The sequence below is a fragment of the Rhineura floridana genome, chromosome 2 (assembly GCF_030035675.1).
Source record: "Rhineura floridana isolate rRhiFlo1 chromosome 2, rRhiFlo1.hap2, whole genome shotgun sequence".
Taxonomy (NCBI): Eukaryota; Metazoa; Chordata; class Lepidosauria; order Squamata; family Rhineuridae; genus Rhineura; species Rhineura floridana.
The window spans coordinates 132073285-132093643 of NC_084481.1; the positions used below are offsets into that span (position 1 = coordinate 132073285).

The 20359-nt window shown below is 42.2% G+C and overlaps 1 pseudogene; it reads right to left on the reverse strand.

Annotated features, from left to right (window-relative positions):
• Positions 1-391: 391 nt before the first annotated feature.
• Positions 392-20147, reverse strand: LOC133377994 (3-oxoacyl-[acyl-carrier-protein] reductase-like; annotated as a pseudogene).
• Between the last annotated feature and the right edge of the window lie 212 nt (positions 20148-20359).

Consider the following 20359-nt stretch of genomic DNA (forward strand, 5'->3'; position numbering starts at 1 on the left):
GGCTGGTCTACTGGTGTGAATAGGGCACTGCCTACCAACCTTACCCTGCCCTCTGTCAGCTCCCTCCTGCCTGCTTCCAACTAATCCAGGGGGTAGCACTGACCATCATTTTCCTCCCCCTCTTTAGTCTCAGTGTTGGCCTTGGAGAACTCAGCAGGGAAGAGGATGGGAACAAAACTAGAATTAGTTGGCTCTGCCTCTCATTGGCTCTGGTTCCACTTACTGTGTGGACTCCCTGCTTTCCACCCTGCCAGTCCCCACATGCACCAGGCACCATTGGGTGGGAATTGTAGACCAAAACATCTGGAGGGCACCAGGTTGGGGAAGGTTGTAGTAAAGTCATTATTTCGTGCTGAGCAGAAGAGATTTTCAATGGTAATCATGGGCAGTGTCAAGACTGGTGGCTTAAAGGCAATGCATACATTGAGCAGGAGTCTGCAAGCTGCTTGATCATGACTGAAGAAATAAGGTACTCGTATTCAGGAGACAGGTCTGAGAGTCCGAGGCTTTGCAGGTGGAACTCTATTGCCTCCTTTAGAAGTAGAGGTTGCAGTACTACCTCATAGCCGTGTTAGTAGAATTGAGCTTTTAACACAGAGCAGGCCAGCAGTTTTGGCAACCCACAGTGGTGCAATCTGAAGCCTAAACCCTGGTGTCTGCTTCCCTCATGCCTTACTGGCCAGTGAACTTGTAAACCATTTAACAGTTATCACAACATATACCCAGAATGCCTCGCTGTTTAGTAGTGAGCTGGCTGTATGGTTCTGCACTGTTTACTATGGGAAACACTCATTTTCCTGTAAAGTTGGCCTCACTCAGAGGCCTAAAGAGGCGATCATTTGTTCTCGTCTGCACAGAGATGGCAAAAATTTCATTTGTGATTATCGTTTATACCATTTTCTTCAAACTGTCATAAGACATTCTGCACATCTATAGAGTTAATATATTTCAAGGAAAGCGAGAAGATTTTTCATTTATGCTGTTTTCTTCATATTGTCATAAGACTTTCTTCTCATATATAGAGTTAGATGTGGAGGAAAAGAGGGGGGATTTTTCAATCAGGCATGTGGAACTTTTCTTCCATATTTACTAGCAATTGCTGTGAGACCATTTCATAGACCACCAGAGTAAAATGATTTTGTCTGGCCAAAATATTAACTAAATGTCACATTGGACAAGGAGAAGCTCCAATTTAATTTCAGGTTTAATAAATTAGGTTTCATACTGCACCTGCATCACAGAAAGGGGTGGAGAATGACATTTTTGAAAGATTTTTTCCAGGAAAGGAGAGCTGCAATACCAGTTAGCAGGTGTTTATCTGGATTTTAAATAAGGACAACTATGATAGTGTATACCCTGTACCAATTTGTTATGTCCAGCAAGCAAGTAGAGGCCTATAGCAAGATATTATAGCCTTATGTTAAGCATAGATTCAATATGTATTTGCTAGTGAACCTGAAGGCTTGTATTCCCCTTTCAGGCCCCTGCATTCCATAATCATCTGAAAACCTAAGCTAGGAAAGGGCATGATGACCTGCCCAGTATAATGCTGGGAATGTACCTTGTTAGTAGAGAGGCATCAAAGGAGCCCAGTTAGGGATATATTCAAGAATATGTTATCAGTAAGGTGTTTTATTTAAACCTAGGTGATATTCCAAAGGGTAGGTTAATGAGCAGGTGCTTGTTAGTACAGCCAAGTGGACGAGTCAAAGGACGGTCAATGATGAGAGTTGCTTGGTAGCAGAGATATATGGCCAACATATAGCTTGCCAAAGAAGTGCCAGGGAGTTTCCATATAGTTTTCTAGCAATTAGTTGGCTTTTGAAGATGTCTTGTGAGAAGGTCAACAACCCAATTATCAGTGTTATGCTGTAATGTTCAAAGCGTAAAAAATATCATTTGTGTATGTAAACCTGCCAATATTGTATGTAATCATGCCAATGCCACATGCTAGCTTCAATACTATAAAAGTGTTGCATGTGCCCAATGGGGTGTTCAGTCTGACCCAGCTACTGCAGAGCTGTGGACTGTTCCACTTTTATTGGGCTACTTGGCTGTATGCTTGTAAGTTACTCAATAAATTTTAACTCTTTGTAAGCAAATCTCTTGTCTGCATCTCATCTCTGGTAACCCAAAACAACCTGGAGGTACACAGATAGACAGGGAGTGATTCACTTAAAGTTTGCCTAATGTGTTTATCCTTAAATGATTAATTAATTTAGAAGGATAATAGAGGGCCTGATTCAACGCCTTCTGTATTCAGTTGCAGTTCCACCTGTTTTAATCCTTTGGTTGTTAATGTCTGTCATATATTTAGACAAAGAGAATCTAAAAAGTTACATATGGAACTAACAATCCATTGACATATTTAGCTAAGACGCAGGAGGCCAATTTTTTGCTGCTGATCAGCAAAGGCTGGTTCATTAGGGTAAGTGGGGCATTGCCCCTCCAACCTCAATCCGTCTTCCCCTAGCCCCCACCTGTCTGCCTTTTTTTTTTTACAACCAGAGCAAGGGGTGGTGGCCCTCCAGTGTTATTGGACTCCAACTCCCATTAGCCCCAGACAGGATGCCCAATGGTCAGGGATGGGAGTTGTGGTCTAGCAACATCTGGAGAGCCATAGGTCCCCCATTCCTGCTCATAGAAAAAAAGGAATAGGCTTTGCCCATTTCTGGACATCTCTGAGCCCTTCCTAAAACTATGCACAGGCAAAACCCAGCAGCTCTTTCTGAATCCTTTTAATCACAACTCTTACTGAGATGCATCCTCATTATGGATCCAGTATGAACAAGTGAAGGTTTTCTGACAGAGGGTATTCAGTCTTCCCATGTCTTGGGGAGGCAAGTATCACCTGCTTATATCCCTTTCTAGAATAGCTCAAACTCACCCACCTAGGTGCCTCATAACTTCCTGTGGGGCACCCCACAGTCTGAGGAAAACTGGAATATATCATACAAGGCTGTCATCCCCCTGGAAAAAAATGTCTCCTTCAGGTTACTGCATTTGAATTATTGAAGGAGGCATTTTACAGATATCTGTGCAAGTATATAAAGCCCCTGAAGTCGGCTTTTGGGCTGAAACACATTGGGCTACTGATACATATTTATCAGCATCCTGAAATTTGCTCTCTCTTTGGAGGGTACCATCCCAGATATGCCTAAAGTTGTATTAATTTGCTCATTAATGTTATCTACCAAAGCTTACTTGTCTATTCCTGTACAACCAGAACTAGCTTTGTTTTTCCTAGTATTTTGCCAGTAAGACTCTAACAACTGAGCAAGCAATGACTTTTCAGTCCGTTCCCCATGTCTTCTCATTAAATTTCTGACCATCCATCATGTTTTGAAATGTCATTAGGTTGTAGCAGCCAATGTATAGCAACCCACTGCTCTGACAAAAATTCAAAGAGCCCTACATTAAGGCATTCACGTGGATCATTTTGGAAAAACATCAAAATTCAAGTAATATTAAATATATATATTTCCCAGTTCTCCACTCTATATCTTTAGCAGCTGTTGCTTTAATGTAACTGATTGTTCCTGATGAAAGATGTGCATAGGAGCAGCTGCTTAGCTTTGGTGGAAATTAAGCACCAACATTAACGCCAGGTGATTTGTGGTAGTAATAAGAATAAATTATTCAGTCCAATTCCCCATCACATGTAGTCTTATGCACTAAGTTTACAGCACATTTGAATGCTGTTGGCTATTTTGTTCTATTACATATTTGAAAAGATTGGGGGTGGGGAAGATCTCATGAGTATCTCCTAAGAATCACTTTTGCCAGAAAGATTCTGTGATGTTCTAATTCCAATTGGCTGCTGACAGTTACTATATACTAATCCTGTCAAATTTATCATTGAATTTATTTCTCACAGTATTTTATACAGACCTAAAATAATTGCTGTGTTTCCCACTTTAAAATATTTTTAGAATTTAGCGTCATAAACCATGTTCTGAAGGATCTCTAGTAATGGACCCAATATTGTTACATTAGAATTTAATTATGCACTTGACTTTTTTTTAACAAGGCTCAAGATTAGATTGAAGACATCACTGTTTAATCTGTACAATCCTACATTTGTAGCTATAATATTTTTAAAAAACAAAACCCTAGTGTAGTGATGGGTGATCTTTGGCCATTTATTTTATTTATTTTTAGATTTATATCACACCCATCCTCCCAGTATTCCCTATCCCACATAAACCATTTTTTTCATAGACTTTTGTAAAACCTGTCTTTGTTATTAAGTTCCTGATGTCATCCGTATAGTGACATAGCCTGGAGGCTAAAGCCCATAGTGACATTGCCCACTACAGAAATGCACTGGAACTTTTTTTATTTCTGGAAGCCCTGCTTGTTTTGTTTTCCATTCATTATTAGTTCATTCATTTTGTTTTTCTTTTGTTATTGTTTAATTCATTTTGTCATTTCTCATTTATTTCATTTTGTTTCATTTCATTTATTTCATTGACTTGCTTAATTTCTGTTGCCATTAAATTGAATGGAGTTTTCCATTCAAATTGCATATAAGGTATGATTTATTCCTCTACTGCATCAGAACTCATAAGTTACTGACAGATTAGACAAAGGGTCCCAGTTTTATCTTTGATGGTCTGGATTATGTTTTTATATTGCTTTCTTTATAGATGTTTATATTTTTAATTGCTTTACAGATGCTGATTGTTCTAAATTTTGTTTATACTTGTTTGGTTATATTGTAAGCTGCTTTGGGGAAGCTTTGTACATGGAGAAACAGCACATAAATATATAAATAAATAATATAACAAATTTTAAAAATACTGACATCCTCTAAACTTCCAGTTGTTTTAATGCTTCAGCTTGGACAGTCCTCCTAGTCATGTCACACAATTAAAACAGCTGCCGCCACCCCTGAATTCGTGCATCTTCCCCTGGTTCTGCCCAACATCCACATGTACAGTAGGGACATCTGAGACAGGAAAGCTTATGTGCATGAGCCTCTATGTGTCTAGGCTTCCTTGGGAACTAGAAATTTGAGGTCTATGTGCACAGGCTTCCATGGACATATTGGTTGGGGGACAGAGGACTGAGGGAAGCTGCACAATCTTGGAGGTGGGATCATCAGTGTGGCTCTGCAGCCCTTGTAACACATGAAGGGTACCTATGTCTTGCCAATTTCAGGGCACTTCAGGATCCCCCTTCCCACAGAAAGTTCGCTAAATATATCTGATTGTTTCAATGCACTAAACAATGAAATGCAATTCAAAAGTTCTTGTCAGCTTCAGGAATCCTGAATTCATTCATGAGAAATGAAGGGGAGAAACACAATAAAAGGACTTTCATTTGTTTTTCAAGAAACAAATTAGAAATGAACGAGGTTGCCTTCATTTCCTTTTTCATGAAACGTGCCCCTTACAGAACAGTCGTCATCATCGTCGTCATCCTCCTCCTCCTCCTCACTATTGGCAAGTGCTCTAAAGACAATAGTGATAGTTGGGGAGGTCTCCTCTGCAAATAACAGATCATCCAGATCAATAGAGAAAACCATGTGGAAAAGAAAACCCCTCACTGTGACCAAGGTGCAGACAATCAGCTACATATGCACTCTTAAAAATGTCAGGTCAAAAGAACTATTCCAGTATGAAAGATAAGTGCGAAAAGCCCTGAGTGCAGGGTTTTCCTTTCCACACTAATGGTGCATTGTGCCCAAATTGAGAAATGTTCTGTGGCTATAATTACACCCCTCACATTCCTCCAGCCAGTAAATGGCCAAGTCATGAGGGAAAATAGCCTTTTCACTTTTTTGGTATATAATGCTAATCTTGTGAGAGTATAAGGGATTCGAAGAAGTTAGACAAGAGGAACTGTGAAACCCCAGGCCAGTACGGCTCTCTCTGAACTGCTGTTTGCCGTATCTCTACTCTGAATATAGCTTGCAAAGTGACAGCTCACATCCATCAGAGGAAAGTGGCACCAAACAAACATCTCCCAAACCAAACCCATCAACCCCCCTTCCCACACAGAAACTGTGCTTGTACAGATGCTGCACAAAGGAAAATATTGAGAATCCCTTGGATCTTTCACAAAAGTCAGATTTTTTTGCTGTAGAAGAAAAAACGTTTTAGTTCATTATTTCAGAATAGTAGATGAATAATGATGACATCAGCATGCCAAAAAAATCTGGAAAAAAGCAACTATACCACTATAAGAGAAAAGTCCAGAAAGGCTCATAGTCCATATGGTTCCCAATGGCCCTAGTAGGAATGCAGGAACCAGAGGGACTACATTTATTATGGTTTCTGCTGCCAGGGATGCTGTGGAGAGACTTTCAGCCTGATTGTAATGAGCTCAGAGGAACCCTTGAGTTGCTTTTCCACCTTCTGTTTTCCAAGTCTAGGCACAATCACTGCCCCAGTGTGTAGCAGTTAGTACCACTAAAGCAGTAGCGGGAAAGCAGTAGGCCTCAGTCTTATTTCATGGGTAGCAGGAAATGTGGAAAAAGTCAAAATAGATGGAATGATAGAAGGGGGGGAAGCCCACTGCATGCAAGCATTTCCGAGTTCTGTCAAGACTGACTTGTCCTTTCCCCAGCAGCCATTGGGCAGGGAAGAAGAAAGAGGAGGGAGAGAGATGTACAAACGAATGAGAAAAGGGGTAACAGGAAGAGAAGGAGAAAGAGGGCGGCCCTACCCACTTTAGACTCTGGGCCCACCCACCACTGGCTGTTGACCTTCCCACTGCTGGCATGTGGTCTCCAAAAGATTACCTCTGAGGAAATGCAGCCCTTAACTGTCCCGTCCAGAGTCAGACCAAGAGGCTGAGACGTTGGTGCAAGTAAATCTTGTTTTATTAGAGTAATGGATACATCAAAAGCAGTGCACTTCATAGAGTTCCTACAATAACTCACTATAATTCCCTTACAACACTTTAGACCTGCTCTGCAACGTAAAAGAGAGTTGACGCAACACCCCCCTCCCAACTCAGCAGACTTATATAGGGGAAGTTTTGGAGCGCAATCTCTCACTCGTTCATACCCCCACCCTCTGACCAGTACGCTTTTCCCACCGTCGAGAGCGAGGTGAAGGGGGGCGAACTTCCAAGGGCTCGTCTGACAAAACAGGGTCCTTATCAACAGACAGGGAAGTAGAAGGCAGGGAAGCCTCAGACATCTCTAAGTTACGGGTGGACAAAGGGGGAGTTACTGCTCTTTCACAGCTTGGCAAAGGAGGAGTTACTGCTATTTCAGAATCCTCCCCTAACGGCTCCGAGAGGGCGTTTGGAGGCTGAGCACTATCCTGAAAGGGGGAGGGTTCACCCATGGGAATTGGCGGAGCATCTAACACACTCCCTTCCTCCAAGGCAGGAAAATACACAACAACAGCAGGACCTTCTGCACCTTCTGGCCATGGAGGCGCCTGCAATTCATACCTTCCCCCTCCCTGCTCGTCGAGAGAGAGCGGAGGCTCGACGTTAACAGAAAAATGTTTTCCCCAAGATATGCACTAAAGTAGGGGTGGCTACCCTACAGGCCATGAACTGTATCCAGCCCCCAATAATTTATTTTGCTCTCCCCCTCCAGACTACCAGCAATTAGGTGGCAGTGATAAGTCCCCCCCCTTTTCTACACACTGACCATGGTTGCATTCTGGCAGTTCCTCTTGCTCCCCTCAATCAAATTGCCAGCACCAGCAGCTGCAAGACCCTTTTCAGTCTGCTAAGTAATCTTTGTTGTACCACTTCCTGGATAGATCACCAGAGATCGGATCTCTTCAGGAAAGGCAGGATCTCTTCACTGGTTCCTGTCATCTGGTGTGAAATCCTGTCATCTGCTGGGATCCTATTGGGAGGAAGGGTGGGATATAAATCTAATAAATAAATAAGCAAGCAGCTGGGATGTCACCAAAGGCTACACACCTGTTTAGCAACCTGTCACTTGGTCAGCAGTATTTATTTTATTAAAAAGCATGGTTAAATATTAAATAAAAATATTTAAAAGTTATCAGGCCTGGTTTTGCCATGGAAACAGCCTTGGTCGCCCTGTATGATGACCTTTGTCGGGAGAGAGACGGGGGAGTGTGACTCTGTTGATTCTTCTTGATCTCTCAGTGGCTTTCAATACCATCGACCATGGTATCCTTCTGGGACGACTGGCTGAGTTGGGAGTGGGAGGGACTGCATGGCGGTGGTTCCGCTCCTACTTGGCAGGTCGGCTCCAGAAGGTGGTGCTTGGAGAACATTGCTTGTTACCCTGGACTCTCCAGTATGGGGTTCCGCAGGGGTCAGTTCTGTCCCCCATGCTGTTCAACATCCACAGGAAACCATTGGGTTTGGTCATCCGGAGCTTTGGAGTGCGTTGCCATCAGTATGCTGATGACATGTAGCTCTATTTCTCCTTTTCATGTTCTTCAGGTGAGTTTGTCAATGTGCTGAACCAGTGCCTGGCTGCGACAATGGACTGAATGAGGGCTAATAAACTGAGGCTCAATCCAGACAAGACTGAGATGCTGCTGTGGGTGGTTCTTCTGACCAGATGGTGGATGTCCAACCTGTCCTGGATGGGGTTGCACTCCCCCTGAAGGAGCAGGTTCATAGCTTGGGGGTTCTCCTAGAACCATCTCTGTCACTTGAGGCTCAGGTAGCCTCGGTGACATGGAGTGCCTTCTACCAACTCCGGTTGGTGTCCCAGCTGCACCCCTATCTGGACAGGGATAACCCGGCTTCAGTTGTCCATGCTTTGGTAACCTCCAAGTTAGATTACTGCAATGCACTCTATGTGGGGCTGCCTTTGAAGATGGTTCGGAAACTGCAGTTTGTGCAAAATACAGCGGCCAGATTGGTAACAGGAACCAGACGGTCCGAACATATAAAAATAATAATAATAAATAATAAATTTAATTTTTGTGTCGCCTATCTGGCCGAAGCCACTCTAGGCGACGTACAAACTAAAATTCAGTAAATTACAATACAATACAGATAAAATACAATAAAATCAGTACGATCATTAATCATAGCAGCATGAAATCAGTTAGGGCGATCAATAGATAATAAAATATCCCCCCCAAAATTAGCCCTCCCTGGAATTCCTGAAGGCCTGTCCAAAAAGCCAAGTTTTTAATGCCCGGCGAAATATATTCAGGGAAGGGGCATGGCGAAGATCGTATGGGAGGGAGTTCCAGAGAGTGGGGGCCGCCACTGAATATGCCCTCTCTCTAGTCCCTACCAACCTAGCTGTTTTCGTTGGTGGGACTGAGAGAAGGCCCTGTGTGGCTGATCTGGTTGGGTGGCTTAATTTGTGGTACTGGAGGCGCTCCTTCAGATAAACTGGGCCGAGACCGTATAGGGATTTAAAGGTTAATACCAACACCTTGAATTGGGCCCGGAAAACAGCTGGCAGCCAATGTAGGTGAAATAATACTGGCGTGATGTGATCACGGCGGCGGCTGTTTGTAAGCAACCGAGCTGCCGCATTCTGCACCAGTTGTAGTTTCCGGACCGTTTTCAAGGGTAACCCCACGTAGAGCGCATTGCAGTAGTCTAATCGAGAGGTGACCAGGGCGTGTACCACCAGTGGGAGCTGATGAATAGGGAGGTAGGGTTGCAGCCTCCGTATGAGATGTAATTGGTACCAAGCTGCCCGGCTCACTGCCAAAATCTGAGCCTCCATGGACAGCTTGGAATCAAGAACCACCCCGAGGCTGCGGACCTGATCTTTCAGGGGTAAACTCACCCCATTAAACTGTAGGTCAACAGCACCCAACCTCCCCCTGTCACCCACAAGTAGCACCTCGGTCTTATCAGGATTGAGCTTCAGCCTGTTCCCATCCATCCACTCACGGATTCCAGGCACTTGGACAAGGTCTCCACAGCCATCTCTGGTGAAGATTTAAAGGAGAGATAGAGCTGCGTGTCATCTGCATATTGATGACATCGCAGCCCAAAACTCCTGATGATAGCTCCCAGCGGCTTTACATAGATGTTAAATAGCATGGGAGAGAGGATAGAACCCTGTGGCACTCCGCATGTGAGGGGCCAAGGGTCTGAAACCTCATCTCCCAATGCTACCTGTTGATGCCTGTCAGAGAGAAAGGAACAGAACCACTGCAAGACAGTGCCTCCTATTCCCAATCCTTCCAGGCGATCCAACAAGATACCGTGGTCGACGGTATCAAAAGCCGCCGAGAGATCCAGGAGCACAAGAAAGGTGGATTCTCCCCCATCTAATGCCCTCCTCATATCATCTACCAGAGCGACCAAGGCTGTTTCAGTACTATGTCCAGTCCTGAAACCCGATTGGTATGGATCCAAATAATCCGTTTCATCCAAGTGTGCTGCCAACTGGCCAGCCACCACTCGCTCAATGATCTTCCCCAAAAATGGCAGATTTGAAACGGGGCGAAAGTTGTTCAAGACTTTGGGATCCAAGGAGGCCTTTTTCAGAATAGGTTTTATAATTGCCTCCTTGAGGGCTGGTGGCAAAACACCCTCCTTCAAGGATGCATTTACCACCGCCCTGATCCCTTCGCCTAATTTCTCCCTACATTTCATAAGAAACCATGATGGGCAAGGATCAATCAGACAGGTGGTAGGCTTTACCGTTGAAAGCACCTTGTCCACATCCTCAGAAGGGAGAGGCTGAAACCGATCCCACAGAACCGGACTGCAATTGGTCAACTCTGGATCCCCCACTGCATACACAGCGTACGGAATCGAGTTCCTCAGGTGCTCGATTTTATCAGCAAAGTGCTTTGCCAATTTGTCACAGGAAGTCTTAGAATGTTCCAAGGGTTCCTGAGCAACTGGACCGACCAGGCTTCGGACCACTTGGAACAGCTTCCTGGGACAGCACTCTGCGGATGCAATAGAGGCAGCAAAGAAATCCTTCGTTGTTGCCCTCACTGCCACCTGGTAGGCAGCTATTGCTGCTGTAACCTGTGTCCGAGCATCTTCAGAATGGGATTTTCGCCACCGGCGCTCTAGTCGTCTCACCTCCTGCCTCAGACTACGCAACCGGGGTGTATACCACGGAGCCGTCTGAGTCCTATTCAGGGGGAGAGGACGTTTCAGAGCCACCCGGTCTAATGCCCTGGTGATTCCCTCATTCCACTCCATCACCAGGGTTTCGACCGGGCGACCTTCAGCAGGTTCCAATTCCCCCAGCGCAGTCAGGAATCCCTCTGGATCCATCAGGCACCTAGGGCGGACCATTCTAATAGGTCCTTTACCCCTGCGGAGGGAGTGTGGCATCAAGATGTCAAAATTCACCAGATAGTGATCTGACCATGACACGGGGGTAAAAGAAATAGCCCCCAACTTCAGAACACTTCCTACCGCTCCCAGGACAAATACAAGGTCGAGAGCATGACCGGCTACATGGGTGGGCTCAGTATTATTAAGGTGCAGTTCCCAGGAAGCCATGGTTTCCAGGAAATCCCGAGGGGCTTCACTGAGGGTGGTCTCAGCATGCATGTTGAAATCCCCCAGTACTAAAAGCTCTGGGGTCAACGCTCGTACATCCGAGACCACCTCGAGCACCTCGGACAGGGAATCTGCCGTGCAGCGGGGCGGGCGGTACACGAGCAAGATCCCCAAACTGCCCTTCGAGCCCAACCTCCAGTACATGCAATCAACAACCTTGGTCCTTGGGAGCGGAGGCCTGGTGAAAATCAAAGACTCCCGGTAGATGACTGCCACTCCAATTATGGCCCACTTGCATTGGCTGCCTTTATGTTTCCGAGCTCGATTCAAGGTGCTGGTTTTAACCTATAAAGCCTTACACAGCTTGGGACCACAATACCTGATGGAACGCCTCTCCCGATACGAACCCACCCGTAGACTATGTTCAACATCTAAGGTCCTCCTCGGGGTGCCTACTCCAAGGGGAGCTCAGAGGGTGGCAACAAGGGAAAGGGCCTTCTCAGTGGTGGCCCCCAAATTATGGAATGATCTTCATAACAAGGTGCCTGGTGCCATCACTGTTATCTTTTTGGTGCCAGGTCACCAAAACACAAAATTGTGTTTTAAATTGTTTTTAAAAGATGTGTTTTACATTTGTATATTTGTTTTTGATGTTTTTAGTTGCTGTAAACCACCCAGAGAGCTTCGGCTATGGGGCGGTATACAAATAAAATAAATAAATAAATAAATAAAGAGTTCAAATCCAGGAACTAATGAGGACTAGTTACTAATCTGAGCTCATTGATGAACTCCTTAGACGTCTCCGAGCAGTTGGAAAGGTCCAAGGAATTCACTGCCAAAGGCAATGAACTCTGTTGAGACAAGACAGCTGTGAGTGTATGTGAGTGAATTGTACGTGAATGTTTGTATGTGTGTTTGTGTGTGAGAGAGACAGAGAGAGCTGTGTGGTCTGCATTAGGGGGTTCGTGGGTTAAGTGTGTATATGTGGTATCCCAATCATCCCACAGTGCAGGCCATGGAATAATGGGCTCAAGTTATAGGAAACCAAATCCCCCCCCCAGATTTTTTAAGGAAAAATGTCTTTTTAATTTGTGGCCTGACAGACAATGCCAGGCTCTATTTCAATAATGACAGCTTGTTTTAAGAAAGGAGCAATTTATGAACAGGACTCTCTGAAAAATTCAATGAATAAGGCAGGGCAAATGCACAAGAAAAGTCTCATCAGGAAGAGCCCCCAAAAGTCTGCTCACTCAAGACTTTCCCTGACTCAGGGCGGATTTTTCATGATTACAATCACCCTATAATTACTTAAGTGATCCTGAAAAAAACAGTCCGTATGGCCACAAGACCCTTGAAGAGTTATATGTTAGAATATTGCATTATGGGCTAGAGTTAGACCACTTTTTGGGCTTTCCTTTGCTCTGCTTTTCTGTTTTAGTTTCAGTTGTGTTCTCGCAATAAAAAATCATGCTTGCTTGCCTGCAGTCAGAAATATGAGTTTGTTTATTCTGCAGTTATGAGCAGGATGAGTAGAGGAAGATTGGGTGTTTATTGCAAAAGGGTGAAATAAAGAGATAACTTAGTGATCTGAAAAAAATCTATCCTAAGTTACTCTTTACACTTTTAAATCACTCACTATACTCATACTAGTTTGTAACATATTAGGTACAGCATTTTATTTGTTTTACATCTTTTGGTACCCCCTTGTTCACTGTATCCTTAACATCCTTTTTTCTTATGAAACAAAAAAATATGCAGTCATTTAATTCCTGGTGTTCATATTAAAATTCATGTTAATCTGACCTTTACATAACCCATTATGTAAGTTAACACAATCTGTGCATGGAGGAGGAACGAGGGGAAAGGTCACTGCCTTTCCTTTCTCCTGGTGTGGCCCTCACATCCTCTCCATCAGTGAGTAGAGGGCAGGGGAAGAGACTGGTTGGTGCTATCTGCCTCTCCTCACCCAAGTGTCCCACCTAGAAACGTGGCTGCCCCACTTAACAAGTGGGCTGACTACAGGGCTGGTTGAGGAAGGAGGAACATGATTTTTATAGAGAATCCTCAACTCCTAATTTTTTAAATTAACATCCAGATCCATTGCCTGGAGGAGATTAGAACTGGGTGGAAGTACCTGTCTGCCTGCAGAATTGAGTTCCACCAGCAGGGAGGTAGAGCCCCGTATTATCCCTGTAGAAAACTTCACCAACATAGATCTACAACTGGCAGTGTTCATACTGGTGTTAAGCCTCAAAATGGAATGTTCCAGGGGCAAGTGATCTGCTGGATCCAACACCCCAGGATCAGGACCCCATCCACACCAGCCTGGAACTGGGGGGGACAGAAATGGAGGGGAAAAACCATACATGTAGGGTGGAAATGAAGAGAGAGGCAGAGAGAGAAAGGTACTTAGAAAATTGGAATAGATTCGGCAGGTAATGAAACTGCAAGGCTGGTGTCATGATCACCCACTTAGAATGACTTGAGGTTTAACTTTAAATAATTTAAGCAATATATATTTGGAAAGGTAACATAAATTGTCTGAGCCATGACTTCATGACTAAACTACTAAAGCCTGCTCAGAAACATACTGGCATTATTGCTCACCAAAATAAAAGGAGAATTCAAGGTGGCAGTTATCAAGCGTGGCATAGTCATGTCAGTAATAGTGCCCAAAACAAATTACTTTTTATTATTGAGAAATAACAGAGCCAGAGGCAAATGCCAAAGGCTCCAGATGGAGCACAGAATTCTATGATCTGCTATACATAAGTAGCAAACTCAGGAGGGTATAAAGGGCAATCAAGCCAGAAGGGGAAGAGGAAGGACAAGCAATGAACGCCAGCCAAAGCTGCAGCTGACCTCAAGGGCATGCTGTAATACACAGCAAAGCAGAGTCTTTCCCATAAGAGAACTGGAAACTCAGGTAGATAATTTATTTATATTTGGAATAATTTAGAATTTAAGTTAAAGTTACATCAGCTTGGCAAATTAGAGGCCGATTCACACCTGCCACATATGTTACTCAATAACATATTGCTTGCTCACCCAGCTGAACATGTGAGCAGCTACATATTGTATGATGACAAGAAGCTGTGTAATGACACCACAACAGCTCTGTCAGTGATGTTGGATCTATCATTTAAGTTTTGTCCATATAAACCATCAGTTAAGATTGAAGATTGCCTGGTGACCACGCATGCGTAAACTGACTTTATTTTTTTTTAAAAAAATTAATTTTCAATTTTATTAATTTTCAGAAAAATAAGTCGTACATCCATTGAGGGTGAGGGGTAAACAACATATATATAAAATAAGATTTCCTGCATTTAAATATACAAGCAAATAACCAGTTATTATTATTTATAATCAATTATTATAAACTGACTTTAAAGAGAGTTACCATATCTAAATGGTATCCAACAAGGGTTCCCAATCTTTTTTTTCACATGGATCGCTTGAAAATTGCTGAGGGTCTTGGCAGACCACTTAATGATTTTTATCCCTGTTGTATTTTATTTATTTATTTATTTATTAAATTTATATACCGCCCGACTAGCGATAGCTCTCTGGGCGGTGAACATAAAATAGTATAAAAATACAATGAATTGTTGTAGCAGTTGTGAAGTGCTGTGCTATATGCTATATGGTTTTTAATCATATTTTCATTACTTCTTTTTATGTTGTATTACAATTTGCATTCTATAGAATTCAAACTGTAATGCAATAAAATAGAATATAAGAAATAAAAGAAGTAATAAAAATACAATTAAAAAATCAATATGAATATTTAATGTGGACATGCCCCAGACCACCTGAATGAATCTCACAGACCTCTTGTGGTTCACAGATCACCGTTTGGGAACCCCTGGCATATAATATGTAAAGGGTTACCTTGCTACAGCCAGGTGCAAAAGATATACAGTTAGAATTAAAGAATATGTCTCCACATGCCTACATAACAGAGTGGAGTGGGCTGGGCTGGTGTTGCTCACCTGGCTTCTCAGTGTGGAGGTCACTGCCTGCTGACTGAGGGGGATAGGGGCAATGTGGCAGGGAGAATGGCATAGTGCATGCACAGCAGCAGAGCCAATCCAAAGCTCCTGCTGTTGCACCTGCACCAATCTCTCTGTCTTACCCCCCTCCCTCTTGGATGCCAGCAGCGACCACCATGTTGGAATGCCAAGTGAGCAATGCTGCTGTACCTCCGTCCACCAGCTGCTACTGCTACATGATAAAAAGGTATGATAATGGATTCAACATAACTATTTGCAAAAAAAGAGTATATATTCTCCACTGTTAAAGAATGTATATTCTCCGTTGTTAGTAAGATGCATTCCTTCTCCCTCTGCCCAATCCAGACAGAATTCTCACTCCTCACTGCTTTGATTGATAGGAAAGAGACAAAGGTTATCCAATTTTTTCTCCTTCCTCTGCCCATGACAAACCATTTTGGCTCATTAAATGTGACAAGCAGATATACAAAGGAAACACGGAGATTGTTGACAAGAATCACACATGAACATTATCAACATCATGCTCTAGGTTATAAATTGGTAAATTAAATGAAATAAAAATTAATGGATGAAATTCTAAATTTACCCAGATATGGTATTTTCATGTCTCTTAGCAAGGAATAGAATACTTAGACTGCAACCTTAAGCACACATACTGTTAAGTAAGTCCGACTGACCTGAGAGGGACTTTTTTCTGAGTAAACACGCATGGGATTGTGCTTCACACATTCAAGTAGTGATTTTTCTAAGGATTCTAGACAATCACATACATTATCGCAGCAATGCTTACAATATCCTATGAAGGATTATAAGGTAAGCCATTATCACATACTAAAGAGCTCATGGTTCAGCTGAGATTTGAGCCACAGTTCATAAGACATTCTACTTAATATAGGATAACCTAAGAAGTGAAAATCATTAATCCATTCTCACAAGGTTCTGAAAGCCTCTATATTCATCCATTTTACAACATTGTTTTCAAAGTGTGTGTGTGTTAAATATGTCCCTGTATGTTAACTCAAACCATTAAATATATTCCAGAAAGCAAATATATGTTGAAATATTAGTTCAAATTACCTGAGAGGTATTTGTGCAATGATAATATAAAAAGAGAGAGAAGAAAATGCATATTGTAGCCAGGCATGAAATTGAAAGCAGAAAGAACAGTCTTAGCAATACGGTTAAAAAGGGGGAGTGAGAGATGTGGGAGAGCAGGAAAGGAAAATATTTTAAAAACAAATCAGTGGTACAGAAAATTTGGGCATTTTGAGTTCTGTGTTCTCTTGTTGCCCTAGTTTTAACCTGTTTGGGTGGGTCTTTGATAGGGATGAGATAGAAATTTGATTCAGTTCTCATTTAAAGGCAAACTTACCTAATTCACATTTCAAGAAACAAGATATGAACTGAAACACACACTTCAAAATTCACACTTCTCTGAGCTTTGCAATGCAGCCAAGTAATATATATATAAATGCATACAGTAGGATAAAGTAGGCACAAACATGAAAAGAACATTCACAATTCATTAAAAGGGAAAACCGCTTTGCAAAAATGTATATTAAAATGTTTTTTAATAATGTTTTTAACCCTTTTTAAGGTTGTTTTTTTAATTGTTTTTAATGCTGTTTTGTATTAATGTATTTTAAGATCTGTTTTTATGAAGTTTTAAAGTTTTTTGGTGCTTTGTTTGCCACCCTGGGCTCCTAATGGAAGGAGGGGCAGGATACAAATTAATTAATTAATTAAATAAATAAAATATATATTAGGTAAAATTGCATACAAAATATGTATAGGAAAAATTTGCACTAAAATGAATGCTAATGAATTTTCATGAGGATTTTTTAAAAATGAAAATTTGCAAACTGACATGGAAATGTGGAGAACTGAATTTAAACTGGAAAAATGAGAGAGATAAACTGGAATTGACCTATTTGTCTATCCCTAGTCTCTGATGCCTTTATTAATTGTGCAAAGAGCTTTTCGCTAATTTCTCAACCCCTGTTATGAACTGCTTCTACCAAATTTTCTTATCAAACATACAGAAGGCTTAGTTTAAGGTGATGAACACACCAGCACCCTTCCAGATCAGGCATTGTGCATTCAGTTGAAGATCTGAAGGAAGAGTGTGCACCAGGGGTACAGTATAAGCATTGATTGATTTGGAATTCTCATACTTAAAGCTAAAATGAGGGATTCCAAAAACACACAGAGACAAGACAGGTAATCAGTGCTATTATTTATTTATTTATTTATTTATTTATTATTTGGTTTATATCCCACCCTTCCTCCTGGCAGGAGCCCATTAAACCTGACAGTTATAATTGGTTGGCCCAGAGTGGCCAACCAAATGCTTTCAGAAAGCCAACGAGCAGGACATAAAGGTAATAGCCCTTTCCTGCTGTTGTTCTGCAGCAACTAGTATTTAATTTCAGAGGAATGCTGATGCCGATTTTGGAGGTAGCATATGGCCACCATGACTAGTAGATATTAATACCTTATTGTTGTTGTTATGTGCCTTCGAGTCGATTACGACTTACGGCGACCCTATGAATCAGCGACCTCCAGTAGCACCTGTCATGAACCACCCTGTTCAGATCTTGTAAGTTCACGTCTGTGGCTTCCTTTATGGAATCAATCCATCTCTTGTTTGGTCTTTCTCTTTTTCTACTCCCTTCTGTTTTCCCCAGCATTATGGTCTTTTCTAGTGAATCCTGTCTTCTCATTATGTGTCCAAAGTATGATAACCTCAGTTTCATCATTTTAGCTTCTAGGGATAGTTCTGGTTTACTTTGTTCTAACACCCAACTATTTGTCTTTTTTGCAGTCCATGGTATGCGCAAAGCTCTCCTCCAACACCACATTTCAAATGGGTGGATTTTTCTCTTATCCACTTTTTTCACTGTCCAACTTTCACATCCATACATAGAGATCAGGAATACCATGGTCTGAATAATTCTGACTTTAGTGTTCAGTGATACATCTTTGCATTTGAGGACCTTTTCTAGTTCTCTCACAGCTGCCCTCCCCAGTCCCAGCCTTCTTCTGATTTCTTGACTATTGCCTCCATTTTGGTTAATGACTGTGCCGAGGTATTGATAATCCTTGACAAGTTCAATGTCCTCATTGTTAACTTTAAAGCTACATAAATCTTCTGCTGTCATTACTTTCATCTTTTTGACGTTCAGCTGGAGTCCTGCTTTTGTGCTTTCCTCTTTAATTTTCATCAGCATTCATTTCAAATCATTACTGGTTCTGCTAGTAGTATGGTATCCTCTGCATATCTTAAATTATTGATATTTCTCCCTCCAATTTTCACACCTCCTTCATCTTGGTCCAATCCCACTTTCCGTATGATATGTTCTGCGTACAGATTAAACAAATAGGGTGATAAAATACACCCCTGTCTCACACCCTTTCTGATGGTGAACCAGTTGATTTCTCCATATTCTGTCCTTACAGTAGCCTCTTGTGCAGAGTATAGGTTGCACATCAGGACAATCAGATGCTGTGGCACCCCATTTCTTTTAAAGCATTCCATAGTTTTCCATGATCTACGCAGTCAAAGGCTTTGCTGTAATCTATATTATTATTATTATTATTAATAATAATAATAATAATAATAATACCCCACCTTTCGGCCAAAGGCCCTCAAGGCGGCTTACAAAGAAAAATAAACACAAATATAAAAATACTTCAATGAAATCAATACAATTTACAAAAATTAAACTAAACAACAAATGACATTATTAAGAAAAAAAATGTCCAGGAAAGAAACTCAGAATTGAAGACCTTGTCTTCCTGAAATATTTGTCCTTGTTTTTCCTGCAATATTTTGCATCTCAATGTCACAATTCTCTGAAGCGTATTCCAACTGAGGGCGGTGGCGGCTCCATGGTCTTTTCGGTGGTGCCAACTCCCGCAACTTGAGTCCTGACACCCACCAGCAGTGAGTCGTGGGAGCCAGTGAGGATGAAACTATGTGGGGCTGCCAGGGAAGGAACTTGTCGCCATGGACGCAGGCCGCACCACCAAGGAAGAGGAGGTGGTGTTAGTGGGGGCGGCAGGTCCCAAGAGGCAGAAAGGCAACTCTGGGCGCTATGAATCACAGTTCCTTACAGGCCTGACAGGATTTTAAGACAGGCCAAACAACTACAGATGTATTGAAACAGGGAGAACAGAGTGACAATTCCACTAAATACCTGGAGCAACCACATTGACTCGAATGTTCTTTCTTGCTATTTCTTTAGCAAGAGAGCATGAAAATCCAACTAATCCTGCTTTGCTGGCACTATATACACTCTGACCAGAATTGCCCTTCAGCCCAACGATGCTTCCTATGTTAACAATAGCTCCACCCTGTTGTTGATTCATACTCTTCACAGCAGCTTTGCATGTCAACATTGTTCCCAAAAGATTAGTCTGAAGCTGGGATATCATATCATCAGCCTTGGTTCACAACAACAAGCCATCCCTGTTGATACCTGCTGCATTAACCAGATAGCTTACATGACCTAAACTCTTCTCCATTTCTCTAAACACATTTTGTATGTCTTCTTCTTTGGAAACATCTCAGCTAAATGCTAGATGACCTGCTCCCAAGCTGTTTGCAGTAGTTTGAGCTCTATCAAGATTTCTTGCAATAATGGCCAGGCAATATCCTTTCTGCACTAGCAGTTGAGCCACAGCTTGACCGATTCCTCGAGATCCTCCAAAAATGGCACAACCCTTTGGCATCTTCCCTGATAATGTCTCTGACTTCATTCCATAGTTCTTCTAGTTCTCTCTCAACTAAGTTTAAACCGTCAAACCTGTTCATTGTTTGATCTTTATATTCTTCTGAGATGTTATTTAAATTGTATTTTGGCATTATGATGGTTTTGTTGTTGTTCTTTAGCTTTACTCTGATTTTCAATACGACGAGTTCATGATCTGTACCGCAGTCTGCT